General features: G+C 38.3%; 1 protein-coding gene across 2 annotated transcripts in view; it reads left to right on the top strand.

The window, feature by feature from the left end:
- Positions 1–218: 218 nt before the first annotated feature.
- SERTAD2 (SERTA domain containing 2) overlaps positions 219–19,176 on the top strand; it is a 115,847-nt gene continuing 96,889 nt past the window's right edge. For both annotated transcript variants that reach the window (XM_005212834.5, XM_010810111.4), the window contains exon 1: positions 219–837. The gene's annotated coding sequence lies outside the window, so the exon portion shown is untranslated. The remainder of the gene's footprint in view (positions 838–19,176) is intronic.

The raw sequence follows: 19,176 nt of genomic DNA, 5'->3' as shown, positions 1-19,176 counted from the left end.
CCGACCCCCACGCCCGTCGGAGCGGCGGGCTTCGGCATTGAGTGATTCCGCTTCGCTCCCCGCCCCCCATAACGCCTCGCCCTCTCACTCTCCTCCTCCCCTCCCGGCTCTTTCACAGCCCCCCTTTCCCTAGCCGTCCCCACCGCATCTCCCCTGTCCAGCTGGGCGGGGACTGCTTTACGACTCTGTAAAGTCTGTGAGTCACTGCACAACCCATCAATCCAATTAAATGTCTTGAGCTAGCCGAGCAGGCGGTGCTGCTGCCGCGGCCGCTCGCCCCGCCGCGGCCGCCCCTGCTCGCAGCGCCCCTCTGATCCATGGCTGTCTGTCTGTACTTGTTACGGTGTAACCTCCTCCTCCGCCTCCTCCGCCTCCTCCTCGGGAGCCGCTGCAACTTCCCCTCAGCCAGCCTCCTCCTCCGCTTGGGGACTGCAAAGGCATGGGATAGACCTAGAGCCACTTCTGTCACCCCTCCAGACCTCGCTCAGTCTCCCCCCTTTAAATTAAAGTCTGATCCTTGCTTCTCATCGTTTTAGAGGTTTATTTGTCAGTCTTTTTATTTCCCCGGATTTTATTTTCCCTTCCTGGGGCAGGGGGGTCGCAGGGGCCGGTGGGCTTATTTTAGGGAAGGGGCTTTCTCCTCCATCCCCTCGTTGCTCCTCGTCCCTTTTCGGCAGTGACTTGGTTTCCCGGCTCCTCTCCACTCCCACCCCTCGAACTCACCGTCCTGCACTCTAGTGACGCACCGACACCCCCCGCCCACAGCCCAGACGTCCCCTCCCTCGCTGCCACCCCGACCCGTCTCGGAGCTGGACCGGGTGCCGACTTCGCTGAAGGGTGAGTGCTGTGTTGGGTTAGCGGGGGTGGGTGTTGGGGCGGAGGGAGGGTCTGGGCAAATGTAGCGAGTCCACTTTGGGGAGGGCAAGGGATCGCGCTGTGGACTGGAGGTTCCCGGTCCGGCGTGGATTTGAGGTGGCGACTGCCTTCCTCCCTCGCTCCCTCTTCCCCCGCCCCTCGACTCCTTATTCACCAGCCTTGCTGTATTTCTAGGTATTGCCAACGCTTATAAAATGAGCGGTAATGGCAAGCTTTCTTAGTGAGCGGTCATAATCAGCGAATTGAACTGATAGACTCTATGACCTGCAAAAAGTGTCAGACGGCTAATAATGGGTACGTTGTCTTCCAAATCAGAGTTAAACTTTTATTCAGTAAAGGCAAAGCAAAAGGTACGTCTGATTTGAATGAGATAGACCACGAGAAGACAGGTTGCCTAGTGGCATGTCTTGCTGTTTTTATTTTTAAATAGTTTCGTAGGTTCTCTTTTGGAAAAAAAAGAAAAGATAATTCAATATTAATGTAAAGATTACAAAGTCTTTGAACCTGTTGGAGGAAAACGAGGTAAGATGGAAATCCAGTTTGACACTTCATCTTTAGCTCACCTCTATTCTGGCCAGAAATTACAACACAGAATTTTTTATTTCCTGGTCACTGGGCACAGTGGGGTGTGTTAAAAGACAAATAGGGATTTTTTTATCTTTTGATAGCCCTTTTTTGTATACTAGATTGCTCTTGAGCAAAATTTTAATTTGGTTTCTTGGTTGCAGGCTGTTCAAAAGTACACATGCGTGGCCGTATATATGCTTTATAAGACTTGCCCTATGCATCTTTAGTATTTAATTTGAGGTAAAAATAAGAATTATGAGAAATACTTACTCTGAATCGCCTTCTGAGGTTACGTTTGAGAATTCAGCCTGTTTAAAATGGTACTTATTCTTTTTGAATCAAGTTCTGGTCTACTTGTCCACAAGATTCAAATTAGGCCAAACCAAACATCTTTTGAAATATTAAAGTACACGAAAGGCCTCTTAGTAGTTCATTCTCTCCTTTTCTTTCAGACTAACCAGAATAAGTTGTTGCTAAATTTAATTGTAAAGAATAGACTGTTCCTGTACTGAAGTCTGCCAAGTTTCTACAGAAAAATTTCTTTTTAAAGAGGAGCAATGTGTTTATGATCAGCCCAAAGTAGTAAAGTTGACTCAAATGTAAATGCTGTCATAAGGAAATGCTTGTCATAAGCCCCCAAACCTGGCAGAGTGTTTCAGGAAGACTTATACAAAGCCTTTCTGAATTGTTTAATACATTTCATCATGTGGCCTTTTTCATGAGTGTTTAAGACTGAAATCATTCAGAGGCCTTATAACACAGGGGAGCCATGCTGCCTGAGTTTGAATCTAGCCACAGTCACAGGATGGCTGACTGACCTTAGGCAAGTTCAAACCTGGCCTGTGAGGGTTTTCTCCTGTAAATGGGAGGGATGACTTTCCCCTCTAAGGGTTGCCTTAAGGGTAAGTGAGAGGGCACAGGTCACCGAGCACTTGGTGTTAGCTGCCCTACCTCCATCATCATCATCACCACCCCCTGAGAGGGTGTCTGGTCTAGTGGTTAAGAAGGGGACCTCCATAACCAGTCTCTGTAGGTTCAAGTCTCAGTATTTCCTCGTGCTATCTTTGTGATCTTGGCCAAATCAACCTCAGATTCCCCATCTATAAAGTGGGGATTAATAGAAAAATTTTCTTCATAGGGTTATCATGAGGTCAGAATGAGTTTAGACCAGTGTTTAGTGCTTATTTTCAAGTTTAATTCTTTGCTCTGTTCCTAGTACATCTAGAAATGTGAGTGACTGTATTTTTTAGAAGTATGCTTTTTGTAAAGATAAAGAATTATTACTGTCGGATTTACACTTTTAAGTAAAGTTTATACGAGTTTTTATGAAATTTAGTTATTGGATGAGTTGAGCTGATTACTTTTTGATTTTAACTTGCACAACAGAGTATGGATACCTCTATTATAATGATACGTATCACGCATTTGCTGTTACATGTGATTTTCTCCTCTACTAAACACAAAGCTCTTTGAGAATAAGAGTAGTATTTCATTCATGATTTAATCTCAGGTGCCTAGCATTGTGCCTGGTACATAACAGTCTTGATAAATGTTGTGGAATGGATTAAACAATCTTGTTCTCGTAGTTAAACGACATTGTAAGTGATACTATGGAGAATACTATTATTTGTGTTGTTGAGTTGAATTTTTATGTTTTCAATTACTATTTTTGTAAATAGAAATGGAATTATAATGTTTTATTAGGAAAATAATTTTTATTTTGAAGATTAAACTTAAAATATTCTGAAAAGTACTTACCAAATATCTCATCTTAATACCTAACATGGTCTCTTTTTTAATTGAAAAACTTTCTGATTCCCAAACTTCCTTTCACTACATTGGATGTTATTATAATTAGTATAGATTATACAAATTAGATTTTGAATGTCCTTAATGATGATGTGATGTTATTATTAGCTTCAGAATTAATAATAATAAAAGTGAACTTATCAAACCAACACTGTGGAAATAAAATAGCATAATTTCCTTAAAGACCTAAGCTTTATTTCTTTTTTCATTCAAGAGTGAAATTCTTTCTCTTGAGCAGACTTAATAAATAATTAGCTTTACAAATAGTTGTAGTAAATAGTATAACAGGAATCATAAAGAAGGTATATGTAATCAGTAAATAAAACACTTTAAACTTCATTACACACTTAATTAGCATTATACAACTGGGTAATACATATTTTTTCAATAAGCAAAATTGATGGGGCCTGCACCACCTGCTTCATTTATAGACTCATTCTGCTTTACTTGTCAGTAAAACCACTAATTACTGTGCCCTCTGAAAGTATAAAATGCAAGAAATGTCTTTCATGAAAGAGATGTCCTCGATAACAAAATCTGAATGCTCATCTACTCAGAAGTGTTACAGTGTTCCATAGCATTGTTGAAACATTTCAAATGGGTGAACTATGTAGCACAATGTGGGTAATTTTATATACATAATCCTTTGTTTAACCAAATAATCAGTTAATCCATTTTAGTTGAATATATTCCATTTTCATTGGCTAAAACAATTAATTTTAAAAACTTGCCTTTTTTGTTCATATACTTTGAAAGCAGTTAATCTAAAATGAAACTTTAAACAATTAATTTATAGGCACTTAGAAACTACACTGAAGCATATATTCTACAGGATGGAAGGTCTAATTTTTTGCTTGACAGATTTCAACATGATTTCTATAGCTCACATCTTTTTCTTTTATTTAACATTTTTTGGTGAGGACAGTTGAGTACTTTTGGTATTTTACAGATATATAGGATGTCCTCAGCTTTTAAAAAAACAAAGTTTCTGATGAAGAATTGTCTGGAAAGAAGAGGGAAAGAGGAATAAAAATAACCTTTAGGGCCTATCCGTGTCTTTTAGTATTAGGAAAATGGATAACAATATACTCTTGTCAGTGATCAAAAGGAGAAGAAAATTATTTTTGTGTTATGTGTTGCCATACACTTAGAATTAAAGTCCATGGAGGTCTAGACTGAGCCATGTTAACAACTGGCACGTGACCTTGAGCATTACACTTAACCTCCAAGACTCTCCCAGTTCTTTCAGTGTGAAGAGAGAAGGCAGTTGCCTGGTCCTCACTCACAGGGGACATTGTAGGGGTAATTTGTAAGTGCTTTTTAAAAGCACTGGAGAATGACAAAGTGCAAGCAAATACAAAGTAAACATTCACATTTAGAAATGAACATTTGTTTTGTCATTATTAAAAAATTGTGACTTTAGATCTTTTGTCTTAAGCCCATTTTTTCCTTTTAACTTTGTATTTATGGAGACTTCTTATTGGTATGTTAAGAAGAATGAATAAGGTACCTAAAGAGGCGAGGAACTTTGAAAGGGATTTTAAATGCTAACATTAAGTTTTGGTGTATCCTGGGTTGTAGCACATGTTGATGTTCTAAGATCAAACTTTATGTGTCTAGAAGATAATACATTTTATTAAAGATTGTAAAACTTGCACGTATAGGACCCCCTCCTGACGCTCATTTTGTACCTTGAGTACAATGAAATGTGCATGTGTCAGAATATAGTAGCTTAGAGGATTTCATTTATTCCATATAATCTTTTATTTAGGAAGGTGAGTGAAGACACGTATGGAAAGGCTGTATTTTAAGAAACTAGTTCTTTTTTTTTTAACATCTTGTCCCAAAAAGTGAGTTCTGAGTCTTTAAAAATAGAAAGCCTAGAGTTAGCACATTATATCAGTTTCTTTGAATTCAGCTTTTCCTCTCTATGGTTATTAACAGAAGAGTTGTCACAACCTAATGGTATTATATCACTTTTTAAAGTAGAAATGAAATTCTGGTTTATTCAGAGTAAGACTTTATTAAAACAGGTGGGACATACAAAGAAATATTTCTTTTGTTCCAACTAAATATTAAGTATGGTGAACAGTGATCCTCAAATGCAAGGTTGCTAAGAAGAAAGCAACTTTTAAAAGTATATTATCCTTTTGTCCTTATTGCTGAACATTCAGTTGATGAAAACTCAGACTGATCAGATTTCTTTTCTACTTCTGAATGTATAGTCCGCACTGTTGTTTATAAAGTTTCGTGTGATGTTATGTACAATCCTTTAGTATTGAATGTTTGCTTTTAACTTACTAAATGGCCAAAACAGTCCACCTTTTAAATTTTATCTGATTTTCACAACCTTCTTTGTTTTGTTCTACCACTGTTTTTCAATTTTCTTAATATTACTGCATGAATTTGTCTTTTAACGCTGTGTCTTTCTCATTTTGCTCTTCTTCTCCACTGGTCTTTTTCCTTGATTACTGCAGGTTTTTTTCTTTGGCTCTCTTTTGCCTTTGCCTCTGTTTAAGGCATGGAAAAGGGGTTTTCATCTATTTCATTCTGCTTTTCTGAGACTGAGGCAAAGGCCTTCTATATAGAAAATTTGCTTTGCCCTATCTCAAAAGATGAACTTTCTGATCATCTTATCTACACAAAACTTAAGGAACCATTTTGTAAACCTAAAACCAAGTTTTAACTTATGTGAGGTGATAAAAAGGGACAATAATGATGTGTTTAGTACTTCTTGCTTTTCTGTTAATCTCTTTTTTGGAGAGATACCCACAGAATTTTTTATGTCTACATTATCTTAAAACATCTCAAGCATCCATTGCTTGGCACCCAGCGCCTGATGAGCACTGGTGGCTGTCTGAGCTGTGACTGTGGCCACCTGACTATTTGAAGGGGCGTGCAGGCCTGAGAACAGCACGTGAGACGTGAAAAGCAGGTCCTTTGTTTTGTTTTTAACTCTGTTCAAACCAGACAGAACCCCAGACTCTGTCCACTGAGGTTTTCCAGGGTTCGCCATTGTTGAATGATTAATGGTTCCTGATGAAGTAACCATCAGCTTTATTGTGTTCCAATAATTTCAACTCAACTGAAATGTATCCCTTTGAGTTAACTTTTGTTTTGATTTTTAAGACTTCTTTTTACTGAGAAAATCAAGGAGTATGAAAATAAATATGTATTTTTAAATAAAAAAATTTATATAAAAATCCTTTGAGTAAAAAGATTTTCTAAGGACCCAAATCCATTGACTTGGAGAGAATGTTTAGTAGTTTCTTAAAATACTTCACATTATTCAGACATTAGTGGTAGAAGACCTTTCTATTTGATTAAATGAAATGAATCCCCCTTTTGATTTACAAAACAAATGCTCCATTATACCTTTATTTAAACAATTCAAATATGAGATTAGATAAACTGCATTTTGGAGTTGGTGAAATGAGACTTTCCAGAAATTATCCTTTGTAAAATCTATGCCTTTTAGAGGAAGTTTGGTCTTTTTTTTTTTTGTACACCGGTATCTCATTCCTGACTTCTGTTCATTTCATTCAACAGATTTATTGAGCATTTATTATGTGCCAGCTACTTTTACGAGGCAATACATTACAGCAGTGAAGAAAATGAACAAATATTATTGTCCTTGTAGAAATTACATTCTAAACTATTTTGATATATATTTAGAGCTAGTTGTCTACTACTTTGAGTAGTCACAGCTCCACATTGTGTAATAGTGGTCTACAAAAATGTTAAGATTTCTTCATATGGATTTTATGCCTTTTGACTTAGTGTGAAGGTCTAAAAGTGAATCCTGAAACAACTGCATTCGAGTTGACCATTTTTATTTGAGTTTGAGATGAAACATTAAAAGCATAATGTTGCCGATGTTTCCACCAGAAATCATGAAATTATCCTCGTTTATGAACCCCAGGACACCTTACAGTGGACGTGGTCTGAAATTTCTCCTAGCTTTTCTTTACACCTTTGAAGTTGTTTTCTCCCTTTGCTTTGTTTTCTTTGTGACAGAGCCTGAAAAAAATGTGTAACACTGAAAATTGCACAATGTAAATGTAGTCCTCATAGCTGTACTGCACAGTTTACAGGAAAATCTTAAATTTCCTTTGTCTAGTGTATGTAAAGAACTAATCTTTTGTTTCCATTATTATAAAAACTATATAATTTCCTAAACAAGTAAAACCCTTAGGGTACGTTTCACCTCAAATATTAAAATAGATACATGTGTTTTTACAGTATAACTAGCACTAATCTCGAAGAAGGCAATGGCACCCTACTGCAATACTCTTGCCTGGAAAATCCTATGGGCGGAGGAGCCTGGTAGGCTGCAGTCCATGGGGTCACAAAGAGTCGGACATGACTGAGCGACTTCACTTTCACTTTTCACTTTCATGCATTGGAGAAGAAAATGGCAACCCACTCCAGTGTTCTTGCCTGGAGAATCTCAGGGTTGGAGGAGCCTGATGGGCTGCTGTCTGTGGGGTCACACAGAGTCAGACACGACTGAAGCGACTTAGCAGCAGCAGCAGCACTAATCTGAGATAATGACTTTTATTAATTATTTTATTTTTGTTTATAGATAACACTTGTCCCATGTGTGTGGGGGTTGCTGCTGCTGCTACTGTTTAGTAGCTAAATCGTATCCGATTCTACAATCCCATGGACTGTAGCCCACCAGGCTCTTCTGTACATGGGATTTCCCAGGCAATAATACTGGAGTAGGTGGCTATTTCCTTCTCCAGGGGATCTTCCCGACCCAGGGATCAAACACTCATCTCCTCCATTGGCAGGTGAATTCTTTACCACGGAGCCACTTGGGAAGCCCTAATCAGAGACCGATAGACATGGCACCTGTCCATAATGGTGTTCACGGTCCAGATGGGAGAGAAAAGATCCCCACATGAAGATGGTCTCTTGTGTTGAACAATATGCGATCTAACTTGATGGGAAGTCTGGGAGAGGCCACTACAGTAAGCTAGGTCAGATGGACTTGCCTCCTGGAAATCCTGGACAGCCTTCATGGGAATCCATCCTTCCTTTTTTTTTCATCCTTCCTTTTAAGTTTGGCAAAGAGGGCCTTCTTTGTGCATTAGACACCTAAGGGTAGAACAGTCCCTTTTCTGGCCACTGCAGCTAGCTGCTCAGGGAGGACGGAAAGGAAATGGAGCACGCGTCCTAGGCATTCATTACATTTGTTAGCTATCCCCATGGGAGGCAGAAACTGCACCCAGAAATAGAATACAGCTGAGCCAAATTACCGGGGTTCAGCTTCCAGTGATTTGACTTTACAGAGGTGTGAAAGTTCTACACATTCTGTAGAAACTGGAGTTTTGAGTTTTGACAGTTTTTCTGGACCGATGGTATGCTACCAGTGGTATGCTAAACGATGCTCTTGTGATGATAGTCGTGAGGTAAGTAACCAGGGTACTTACAACCATTCTGTACCACACAGCCATTCTGTTTTTCACTTTCAGTACAGTATTCAACAAATTACATGAGATATTTAATACTTAATTAGAAAATAGGTTTTGTGTTAAGTGTTTTTGCCCAGTTGTAGGCCAGTGGAAGTGTTCTCAGCATGTTTAAAGTAGGTTTAGCTAAGCTGTGGTAGTTGGTAGTTTGTTTTAATATATTTTCAACCTAGAATATTTTCAGTTTACATGTGTCTCATCAGAATGTAACCCTCTTGTAAGCTGAGGGAGATCTGTGTATGGACACATAATGGATGTGGTTTGGCTTCTTGAGAACAAAAATTTTTTCATAGCTTTGGGAGGGCTGGTACATCAGTGAGGGTTCTGTACACAAGGAGTGTTCCCTGAAAAATGGAAGAAACGCTGAAAGAGGAGGAAAGAAGTAGAGAGGGAAGTTTTTGACAGTTACCAAAGACTCACTCATTTTCCCTCAATTTTGCCCAGACCAGTCCTGCCTGGGAGATGGGCATGTCCTGGGCCTAATATGCCAAAATTAGAAAGTCTGTATATTGCTGTAATATGTAGGTGTAATCTTTCTAAATTGTTTTGCTTTGCAGTCAGCTGAAATCTGGATGTGTATATGTTTAAATTCTCAAATATAATGCCTTGTTACTATGGCTTTTGTTTTCATTTTCCTGCACATTTGAAGATACCAAGATTTTCTTTGTTTTTTGAGTATATTTGTTTATTTGGACCTAAATCTAAGCTAGAATAATACAATATGTGCTTATCTCTTTAAATTAGGGGAAAGAATCTAAAGCTTTAATGTTTATTTTATCTGTTGATGAAAATATCTGGACACTTGTGTGGACTCTTCTTTTTTTTTTAAATAACAATTCTATCAAGAGTTTCTTTTCCTAAAAACTGCATCTGTGCTAGAACCATCATGTATCTATTTGACTTAAAGGCCACTTGGGATAGTTATGTTCATTATCCTGATTGCTAGTGGTTTCAAGGGTATATACCTATGTCATGACTTATTGAATTATACATTTTAAATATATGTATTTATTGCATATCAATGAAACTTAAAAAACAACCTATGTTGTAAGGTATGTTTTTCAAGATAAAAATCTCTACTGTAAGATTATATTTTTAAAGTTGGTCATTTATTTTTTATTTCTTTTAAAATTTTATCTACTGTTTGTTTACTTCTATCCCATACCCAAGACACATATAGTTTAAGAAAGACAAATGGAACCACGGAGACTCATGTGCCAGCTGAAATTTAGATATAGGACCTTAGAGAGCTTTTTACTCTATGTAATGCTCACTGGAGTATCTTTAAGTCATTTGCACAAATTTGAATTTGGAGAATTGGAGTTGTGTATTTTTCAAGGAATTCTCCTTTCCTTATAGTTTAACAAGATGATGACTCATCCTTGGTGTGGAGTAAAGAGCATGATTTTAGTAAGACTTTTTTTTTTTTGAGAGGTTAAGTGGCTTAATACTTCTTCTTAAATATTGTTCCTTTTATAAAATTGCATTTTTGTAAGTCAAATTTTGGCATGTTGGACCATAGACTGAATAGATTTGTTTAGGGAATAACCAAGTCTACTGTATTCTTCTTGCCCTCCTGGTCTTGAGCACAGCTTAGGACCCTGATGCTGGGAAAGATTGAAGGCAGGAGGAGAAGGGGATGACAGAGGATAAGATGGTTGCATGGCATCACTGACTCGATGGACATGAGTTTGAGCAAGCTCCAGGAGTTGGCAATGGACAGAGAAGCCTGGTGTGCTGCAGTCCATGGGGTTGAGTCAGACACGACTGAGTGACTAAACTGAGTCATATAGATCTGTTAAAGTCGTGGTCTAATTTTAATTTAGTTTTCCTTCTCTCACTCAATGTATGTTTCTAGAGAAGTTTCTTTGTTGTTGGAATTAATATGTTAACTTTAAAACAGCAACTTTTTTATGGATAAAAAACATTCTAGAAAAAAATTCAGAATTGTTTTTCTGGGATTGGGACTGTCAGGGTATTAATGAGTTGTGACTTTCAAGCCCAGGCTCTTTCTACCATATAAGAGGGCCGCATTACAATCACCCTTCCCCAGGCCACAATCCAGGGTGGGGCCCTGGTTTCAGTATTTTTGAAAATCCTTAACTTACTCCAGTGTACAGCCACACTATGTTCTGCAGCGCTGTTTCCCACACGATATTCCCCCACACCCAAACTTTCTATTGTAAAACTTTTAAGCCATGTATAAATCTTGAAAGAGTAATTCAATAAAAGACCCATATTTCCTCCACCCAGATTCAGTAATTCTTAATCTTTTGCTATATTAGTTTTATGACTGTTTGTCTCCCTTTCTTTATGTGTATACTTTTTTGTACCAGGTGAAATTAAATTTTAGACATCCTGACTCTTTTACCATTAAATATTTCAGTATGCATCTCCTGAGAATAAGGACATTTTTCCTACTTAACCACAGTACCATTATCGCACCTAGGAAAATTAATAATAACTCAGAATGCTCTTCATGGAGAAGGCAATGGCACACCACTCTAGTACTCTTACCTGGAAAATCCCATGGATGGAGGAGCCTGGTGGGCTGCCGTCTGTGGGGTCGCACAGTGTCAGACACGACTGAGCGACTTCGCTTTCACTTTTCACTTTCATGCATTGGAGAAGGGAATGGCAACCCACTCCAGTGTTCTTGCCTGGAGAATCCCAGGGACGGGGGAGCCTGGTGGGCTGCCATCTATGGGGTCGCACAGAGTCAGACACAACTGAAGCGATTGAGCTGCAGCAGTAGCAGAATGCTTTTCAAGAGCTCAATTTCATTTATTAAATGTGTATAAATTCACATTCTACTAAAAATTAAATGCAAATGGAGTGAGAAGTTCTGCAGAATATGAAAATCTGAGAATTTTTGCCAAAGATATGTGCAAGTAAGGTCACTACTTCAAACATTTCCATAAAGTAAATGCCTTTTTAATGTATGTTTGCGGTAAGATCCTTTTTTGGATCTAACGTCATTTGATCTTATCATGAGAAAAAACATTTATGAAAGTTCAGCCACAGTGTGGTTTAGTGGAAGAAGCCCCATTTTGGGCCAGAATGACCTTGGCTCATTCTCGCTCTGCCTCTTACTGCAGGTGACCTTGGAGAAGTTAAATTCATGTATCAGTTAGGATGCTTTCAGAAACTACTCCCAAGCTTGCTAGAATCATCAGGAAATTCACTGTTTTACAACAAATCCACAGGCAAGGCAGGCTCCAGGGTTGGTCAGTTCTGAGCTCCGGTTCTTAGCTACGCTCAGCTCCCAGCTGGACTCCTTGCTGGCTCCTGCTTCTGTTTTGGCTCCTTCCTCAGGCTGGTTCAGAGCCGTATGTTCTGGTATTCAGAAGAAGTCAGAAACCTCCACAGGTGTGGACGGTAAGCAGGGCTGGCTGAGGTTCTCTCAGGGAGGGGAAGGGAGGAATGGATGTTAGGTATACCGCTAACGGTATTCATTACTCCTCTCTAAGTCTCCGTTTTCCTTGCTTTTGACTAGAAACAGTGATATCTACCTCTGTGATTATTCCTTGATATATAATAGGTAAAGCAGTAAACACATAACTGATTTTAATAAATGGTGATTCCTATTTTTTTCTTCTTTCCATTTTATGGCAAATCCTGTCTGCCTTTGACCCTGCTACACTACATTCTAGTAAGTATATACTAAGTGACTCTCTTTCAACTGGTTTTTTACCTGTCCTCTTACCTCAGTATCTAGGGTGTAGCATTTTATATGAATTTTTCACATTGGTCAGGAATCCTCCATTAATCTATCTTGGCCCTTCTTATTTTTTTCTTATATATTTCAGTTTATATTATTTCAAAGCCAGGGAAGGGAAACTGTCAACAGTGTATGTATATTCATCAAAATACAGATCTGATGGGAACAAAAATCTCTTTAATTTCACTATTCATAAAAGCAGCAGAGTTGAAATAGACTTTTCCCCCCTTTTATTCAAAGAAATGCACCATGTCCTGTGGAAAAATCAGCAAAAGTGCTGTACTTGAAATATAGTATCTTATTAGTTGAGGATGGACCAGGTCTTTGATGTTTTGGGGATGTCAGACTTATCATGGTAGTTTAGCTGCTCTGGTTTCTCTAGACCTTATTTTCTAAATACAATTGTGTCTGATTTACATGTCAGTCTTTTCTGGATTGTTTGGTCTTGAACCCTCTCTTACCTACCATGAGAAAACATCTAAACACATCTAAAGATGTGTTTTCCAGTATGTGTGCATGCTGGAGGGTCTTTGTTCAGGCATGCCCTTCTCAAAATATGTAGAGAAGGATTGTCACATTTTTTTCCCCTATGGAATTTCTAAAGCACTCCTGAATGAATCACCTATGAAGTCTGCATCACAACCCAATTACCTGGGAAGATCTTCACTTTTTTTTTTCCTAAATTTTCTTCCTAATTGATGGGATCATTCTCAAAGAAGAGCTACTGGATTCTTCTTGACCCCTCAAGAGACTAATTGCTGCCAACCTCCATGGCAAGAATAGAAGAAGGGTGCAAGTCCAGTGTCTCTTTTGACTTGAAAGATGCCAAGTTTTGGCCTGTCCCTAAATTTTCAGTTAACAGTTTTTTCACTTTGTCTTTAAGTTTTAGATTTAGTGTTGATGAGATGTCTTATTGCTGTAGTAAGCTCTGTGAATACTGAAACCTCTCAGATTTTGAATCATTCCATCCATAATTCAAAGCTTCTGCTGGCATGAATTGTTTCAGCCAGAGGGATGCTTTTTAAAAAAACTTAAGTGTGTTTTGATGTTTCTTACACATCTCAAGTGAAAGTTCTATAAACTGTAAATTATGAAGCAGTACATTGAATGTGGAACTCTGAAATACATTTTATTTTATTAAAGAAACCAAGAAGGGACATTGTGGCAATAATTTTAGTTAAAAGTGCAAGATTTTGGGGGCAGGGGAGTTAGAGCTTGGTATTGCAACTCCTCAAAATGCTATTGGTTACTTTTAAAAAGGGTGACATAAGACTTTAACTTGTGAAGCCTGGTTTTGTTTGGCCAATTTTTAATTTTAGTACCTTGCAGAAAAGTTTAGTGGGCAAGATTCCCTTTGCTGTGTAACAAATGTTTTTACTGTTTAGCTAAGGTTTGCTCCCGATGGCTCAGAGGCTGAAAGGAAAAGTGAAATGGCTGTTGTTTCCCATCTGACACCAGATTTTGTTTTTATTTCCACTACCCAGTGTTAAAAAAAGAAATGAAAAGAAAGCAAAGATCAAGATCCAAAAGCTCAAACTAAAGTTTAATTTCCTAACTAGAATAAGGCTGGTTTTGCCATGATGTGAAAAGTCATGGGTAGGAAACATTTGTTAATAGCTAAACAGTTGGCCATGCTGATTGCTAAGATGAGTAGTTGGATGGGCATGTATTCCTGTCTACAGATACTGAATCAGGCAGGTAAAAACCAATCAAGGGTAAGCAGTTGGAGCCAACTCAATTGCTTTTTCTCCTTCCCACAGGTAAATGTTTCAACTATGCTTCTTGTCCCTACTCTTTAGTCTCCCTGAGAGGTTGAAACGAAAGTCCGGGTGACAAGTGGGTTGGAGAGCAGTGCATTATCTGTCTTACTACTCAAGACTTACATACTCTAATGATTAGAATAATTGCTAGAGCTTTGTCTTTTTTTCTTTCTTGATTCTATCATTTCTGCATTGCCTTGGAGCTTCTCATGCTGCTGCTGCTGCTGGTGCTAAGTCGCTTCGTCCGACTCTGTGCGACCCCAGAGACACAGTGCATGGGCGGGGTCTAAAGTTAAGTGGAGTAGATTCTGAGGTCAAACTTCTTTGTCCCAGCTCATTTATTGTTTTCACTTTCCATAAGAAGTTCTTATTTTAGCTGAAAAATGGCAGTATGACCAACGAAAAATTGTTGACCAGCTAAGAAAAGTGTATTTATAATAGTTTTGAAAAAATTATTTGGAAAAGAGATTATACTTAGAGAATGATTTTTATTATTATTTCTGAAAGACCCACATACCACGGAGAAATTTTCCAGCCATGAATATATTATTGTATTAACCATTTGTGCCATTCAGTTTGTGCATTTTTAACTATACACTATATATTTGAACATGAAGCATTTGGGGACACTTCCTGGTCAACTTTGAGTTTTGAGAAATAATTCTTTTTAAATTTGCAGCTGGACAAAACCAAAGGATAGTTTGAGGGTATTATTGGAATTGTATCATGGTTAAAATTTTTTATTTATAGGAAATTTGTCTGTAATAGCCATGAATTTAGCTTTATTCTGGAGATGCAGCCCATCTTTCCTAACTTAGTGTGAAAACCTCGTGGTTCAGGGACTGTCTTGTCTTCTCAGCACTGTTGTCATGTTCTCCTGCAACCCGTGTCACCTGTTGTGGCCAGTATAGTGACTGCTGAGTGGTTAGCACACTAGGTCAGGGGGTTGTTTTTTGCAGTACTTATGCAATAAGAACAACATGATGAAAACGGAAACATTTTCTATTAGGGCTAATATATGATCACCAATAGACACATAGAGGCATTTGAACACTTCCCCTCCTCCCCCAGTTTTGCTCTTACCTGCTTGCTGGTTGGGGAGATGGCCATAGAATCCATGTTGAGAGAGGGTGGTGGAGGAGAGGTGCTTGGTGCTGCAGCTTTTTGTTCATCTGTGTAGTAGTCTGCTGATCATTTCATATGATCTTTGGCAACTGTTCTGGTGACAAGTTTCACTTCTTTTGAAGGAACTGTGATTTTTATTTTTGAATAATTATATGAGTAAGAAAATGGGTTTTTTCAAAACAGATTTCCTATTTCCTAAAATAAAGTAGAAGCCTTTTCTTTTGTTCTTCTGCTTCATCTTCTATTAGCCATTTGTACACTTATAAACATTATGGTGTGAGAATTTCTCTTTTGAATTCCTTCAAGTTGCTTTTTGGTTCAAGTTATTGACATCCTACCTGACAGTGTCCCTGCTTCTTGTTTTAGGAATACAAAAGGAGATGTACTTTAGATTATTTGTACTTTAACTTGTGAATACTAGATGTAGGTATTAGTGCAAACTCAGTATGCCATTATGTGATGAGGAAAAAAAAAAAGACATGTTTATGACTAGGAAAACATTCTTGGTGAAAGAAAAGTTCTGTCCTGCTCACTTACTGAAATGAAACTGAGTTTTCTTTTATTATGTGTCTTGAAGTTGCAGTGATTCAGTAGTCATCTACAAGCATTAGAGTAGTAAGTTCTTGGGACTCTTTATACTCCCAAGGAGGCAGTTTGTGAAGCAAATGCATAATGCGTAAATGTATTGTGGCTTTTCTAACTACATGCTATAAGAGCAGATAATGTTTAGACTAGTGGGGAACAGCAGTTAAGCTGCAAGGTGTCAAGTGGAAACTTAGTCCCTTAGCCAATTCAGTTATCAGAGGCTTCCCTGTTGGTTCAAACGGTAAACAATCCACCTGCAGTGCAGGAGTATCTGGGTGGGGAAGATCCCCTGCAGAAGGAAATGGCAACCCACCCCAGTATTCTTGCCTGGGAAATCCCACGGACAAAGGGGCTTAGTTGGCTGTAGTCCATGGGGTCTCGAGAGTCAGATATGGCTTAGCGACTAGCCATCACCACCACTCCTCATATGCCCTTATTTTCTCAGTATGTATTTGTAATTGTTTAAAGTGATCCTATCAATTTGAAAACCAGAAAGAGTAATGGCAACAAAGCCCAAAGAGTTGATTCTAGAGTTTTATAGAAGTCTCATAGGGGGAACATATTAAGTGTGAGGATAATCATCAATTTGATTTTTCTTACTCATCCTCTTCCTTATCACCTGGACTGACAAGTTGACTTCTTCACTTTATGTAAAGTTTTATTTCTTCTAAATTAAAAATAAACCTTCATGAACTTTGAACTATAACAGGATGTGCGATGGGTGCTTTAATCACTGCTCTGTTCAGTCAGTAAAATTCCTGTACTTTTAAAACATTCCTGACTGTCAGACTGTCAGTGTTACTGCATGCTGCCATTTTGTTACCATTGTTTTGCCTCATTGTTGACTCATGTGATCAGGTGTCCTTCATCACATAAAGGAATGAAGCTGGCAACAGCCATTTTATAATGGTGTGTATAAATGTATAATGTATAATCTACTCCATATCTTTCTACAAGATTTTCTCGCATCTTTTTTATCATTCATGTTTAGGAGGCACTCAGGATGGCCCTTCAGGTTTCTTGATGTGTTTAAGAATGGGTGGCCACTGTTACTTGCTGGAACCAGCCCTGGAAAAGTTGAACTGGTGCCATATATTTCTTGCTACTGTTATGTCTGACTACAAAATGAAGGAAGTGCTAATAACACTTCCTACTTGTTTAGCACGTTTTCCTCCCCAGCTTTCCAAGGAGTTGACCAATATCAGGCAGGATTCCCAGCCTGTGTTTCTGTTATTTTCTAATTCCTGTAACATAATACTGCATAAGGCCTCCACTCATTATCTTTTTTCCTATGTTCTCCTAAAGTTTGGAAAGTAGTATTTGCTAATATCATCCCCACTTCTCAGATGCTAAGAATAAGGAATATTTTGGCTAAGTATTTGACCTGGGATTATACTGTAATCAGCCGCAGTGCCAAAAACAGAGCTTGGGATTCTTCCTCGACTTCATTTTATTACTGAGCAATAGTTTTTCTCCTTCTCAGATGTACATTCTTACAACAGAACCAAAGAAAATACATTTCCAGGTTCCAAAAATATTTCCCACATCTCTTCTTCAGTGTTCGTTCCAATGTTAGGATTTATACTAGATTTATTGTCTGAAGTAAAGTTTCAGCGCCAGTTATAAACATGATCCATTCCCATATTATTCCTGATTTGACTGCTATCCCAGAAGGAACTGGATAGTTGAAGAAAGAGTGTAATGAATGCATCCCCTATTTTCTTTTTGCCCTTCTAAATTTGATTTAATATAAGGTTGCTTTCTGCCAGGAAATTTCATGAATGGGCATATGTTAATAAGCCAGATTTTTTTTTCTACTATAGTAATAAACTAAACAAAATATCTCCCTGAAGTGGATTTAGTTAAAGTGTGTTAATACTTAAGCAAGTACTTCCTGAACTTACAGGAGGAAGCAACTCCAACCACTCTGAAAATGAAGTTGTTCCTATAAAACTTAAGTTACCGCAGTCTGAATATATTTTATGCTTTGAAGTATATCTTCCATAATTCTTTTTGTTGGTGAATGTTTGTAGAACTTGAGGGGGAGTCTGTCAAAACTAGAAGAATTGACTGTTCTTGCTTTAAAAATGCTTTTTTAAAAAAATCTAACTGAAGATAAAGTTCCTGAGAGTGGCAGGTTTTTTTTTTTCCCTTTCAGAGTAACAAAAGTGAAAGTTGCATTTTGATCAGTTTTGCTCGGCCTCTTTAGTGACAACTCCAGGCGCAGAGCGTGTGCTGGTGCACACACAAAGCGGGCTCCTTGTTTGGGTGCCCCGCACGTGAACCACTGCATGTCCACACAAGCCGCGCATAAAGAGTCCATTCTTGCTCACACGCAGCCAAAGGAGGCTGGCCGCTGCCGTCTTCTGCTCAGTGGAAATTGGCAGGCTTTCTTCTCCTGTAAACAACAGCCTGACGTCACCCCATGCAGCAGTGACAGTGAACCCACTTTAGAGATTCTCAGTTGGCAGATCTGCTGAAGGCCTGTCACTGGCTTTGATCTTCATTCACACCTGAATCAGTGCAGTGCAGAGAGATTCGTTTATGTCAGGAATACTAGCATAGCCCTTTAAAAGTTTGCAAAGTACATGACCTTGAATTTTCACATATAATGCTAATGAAAAACCTGTGTGATTGGCAGGAGAATTGTAGTTATTTCGATTTTAGAAATAAGCTAACTCAGGTCCAGAGAATTCAAAAGTTAGTCAGGGGTAGAATGACTGAAATGTAGGCCTTCTAAACACTGTTTTGTCTCTCTTTTTACTATATTAAATCACTTCTTTAATAATTGTTAATTGTTCTGTTCTGTTACTTCCTCTCCCATCCAAAATGTGTGGGAAGATAATTTATGAGTTTTTTTTTTTTTTTCCCCAGTCAAGACATCTGTGCATTAAAATCAGATACAGTCTTGTTGCATTTGGGAACTCCCAGACATTACATTAACCCACTCCCTTGCCTCAGACAGAGCCTTTCGAAAAATCTAGCATAAGTCTACACTCACCAGCCTAATTGGGAAGATTTATTAACAAGGTGATCCTGTTCTTCATTTGGCCTCTGAAAGCTACATAAAATCATAATTCTTCTGTGTTGTTAACAGGAAGAGACAAAGCTGACATGAAGTGGCTGTTCTATTAGTTAGAAATCAGGATTTTATTGGGAAGGAGGAGAGAGTTGAGCTGCTGGTTAAAATATAATGTGCTTGTTATATAAATAGTTGTCTTTCTCATGTGCCCACTTCTAGTTTATTTTCAGACAG

Source organism: Bos taurus, chromosome 11 (genome assembly GCF_002263795.3).
Source record: "Bos taurus isolate L1 Dominette 01449 registration number 42190680 breed Hereford chromosome 11, ARS-UCD2.0, whole genome shotgun sequence".
Lineage (NCBI taxonomy): Eukaryota > Metazoa > Chordata > Mammalia > Artiodactyla > Bovidae > Bos > Bos taurus.
This window is presented reverse-complemented; position numbering and strand designations above follow the sequence as displayed.